Source organism: Gopherus flavomarginatus, chromosome 3, assembly GCF_025201925.1.
Source record: "Gopherus flavomarginatus isolate rGopFla2 chromosome 3, rGopFla2.mat.asm, whole genome shotgun sequence".
Lineage (NCBI taxonomy): Eukaryota > Metazoa > Chordata > Testudines > Testudinidae > Gopherus > Gopherus flavomarginatus.
In genome coordinates, this window is record NC_066619.1 from 264,837,891 (window position 1) to 264,840,183 (window position 2,293).

Sequence of the window (2,293 nt, forward strand, 5' to 3'; positions counted from 1 at the left end):
AATCTGGCCCAAGGAGTAGGGGAACAGTGCTATTGGCACCCAAGTGCTTTGCAGGGAAACCACATGCCTGTGTAAGGCAACCAACAGTAGAGTCTAAGCAGGCATGAGATGAAGCAGGCACCCCTCTGATACTCCTCTAAACTGATTTCCCCTTGCCCTTAAGAAGCAGTGGGATGTGCTATCTCTGCCAGCCTCACTGTCTTCCATATTTGGCTTGCCAATCCTCTGGAACTTCAGAAGGTTTTGGGTGGGGCTGCGTGGGAGTGGTAGGAACAGGAGACTGGATGCAGTGATTCCACAGCATCATCCCCTACAGAAATCTGAGGCCTCTCCATGGAAATCTTTAGTAAAAGGCAAAAGATTTATACACTCTGAAGAGAAACCAAACTGCTTCTGAACCACACCTGTTGATCTAGCCAATAATACTATGGCTCTTGAAGGAATCATTCTGGCTGGGGCAGCAGGCAGGTGTGGGTGGAGCAGCCCAAAGCAGAGACAGGAGCTGCTACCTCCATGGATCTAGAGGGTACCCAATCTTGTATGCAAGGTTTGGAGAACTCACTTCCTTCCCATGCTACAGCTTTCTAAACTCATCCTCCTTTGGGAGATGACTTGCAGAGAACCCCATGAGGTGAACATTTCAGAGTATAGTTTTTCAGCCTCACTAGGTCTTCCCTGCAGGCTCCTTCATGGGATGGAGGTCTGGGAGTTATTGAGAAAATTGTTTAGGAGGGATGCGTATCATGTTTAAATAAATAGAAACAATATATAATTTTCATGCACTTACTTAAAAATTAAGTTAATGGTAGAGTTATGTGTATGCTTCAGGTAGTACTGTAGGAGGAAGGCTGGCAGTGTGCAGTCCTCCAAATGCAAACAGAATCCAGGTGTGTGACCCAACACATTGCTGCATTAAATTAATTACACTGACAGGGGAATTTAAATCAAAAGGAAACTGGATGTGCTAGAAGTGAGCGAGAACAGGAAGTGAATGCTACTGATAAAGTCTGCTGAGCCCAAAATTTTAATTTTCCGATTCCCATTTGCTCTACTGTTGTTTGCAACGGATCTTTCACTGCTGACTCAAATGCTCATTTACTAGGGTAATTACTTTAGTGCACTGGTTTGTTGGGGAGGGCAGCTGAGTAGAAATATTGTTCCTGTATATTCTTGTAAGGCTTTGCCTTTCAACATAGGCGGAGATTGGGGAGAGTGTGGGGGAGCAAACTAGAATGGTGAGTTTTCAGATAGGGCCACTGTATTTCATTATCCTTGACACCTAGAGTTTCAGTTTTGTCCTCTATATTCTTCTTAACTGATTGTGTTTCCACCAGAGCTGCCCAGATGATTCAGGGGTCCTGGGGCAAAGCAATTTTGGGGGCCCCTTCCATAAAAAAAAGTTGCAGTACTATAGAATACTATATTCTCGTGGGGAGCCCTGCAGGGCCTGGGGCAAATTGTCCCACTTGCCCCCTCCCCCAACCCCGGGCAGCCTTTGTTTCCACTTTCATTATTTAATCCCTTTTTCTATGGAGCTGATATTGCAAGGACACATTCTAGCTACATTATGCCTGAAACAATCAAATATCTGCCTGCATTGCCATGGCTTAGATTGCAGTGATACCATAAGATGTTGGTTTCTTTTTTCCCCCTGCAGAATACTCCAGAAAAATAGCACACTTCGGTAAAGGAAATTCAGGATGTAAAATTTCTACTAGCAACATTTTGGCACACAATATGCCTGAGATGTATAAAGTTGTCCTTAGGATTCAGGGATGAGGAGATACCCCTTTTCTGAAGGGGCTCCTTCTAATACTGGTTCTGACACTGAGCTGTCTGTCTCGCCCTCTGTAAAACAGGGATAAAATGCTTACTTGCTTATTATGTGGAACACTGAAGGTTAACTAACATATAGATTATTCAGCGAATTATGATGCTGACAGAGCCAAATTTAAATGGAGTTACTCCAGAAATGAATTTGACTTCATGTGCAACTCCTCAGAGGCTCAGATACACAGGTTGAATTCCTCTGTAAAATAATGGGAGTGGTGCCATATATTTGAAAACACAATAGGGGTGTATGGGATCAAATTTTGCTCTGACTTGGATTCTGTAGCAAAATGGGCTATAATTGGAAGTAGATTGTTTTCCAACATGCATAAAGAAGATTTTTTTAGCAAGTCCCATCATCCTTGGTGCAAAAAAAGACTAGACATCTTTTAATAGTAAACTAAGGTAAAATTAGGAGCCTTGGGAAAGTGCAGTGCTTCCGTGAACATATTAAAAAACTGAA

At 43.0% G+C, this 2,293-nt stretch overlaps 1 pseudogene; it reads right to left on the reverse strand.

Annotated features, from left to right (window-relative positions):
* Positions 1-326: 326 nt before the first annotated feature.
* Positions 327-380, reverse strand: LOC127048540 (uncharacterized; annotated as a pseudogene).
* Between the last annotated feature and the right edge of the window lie 1,913 nt (positions 381-2,293).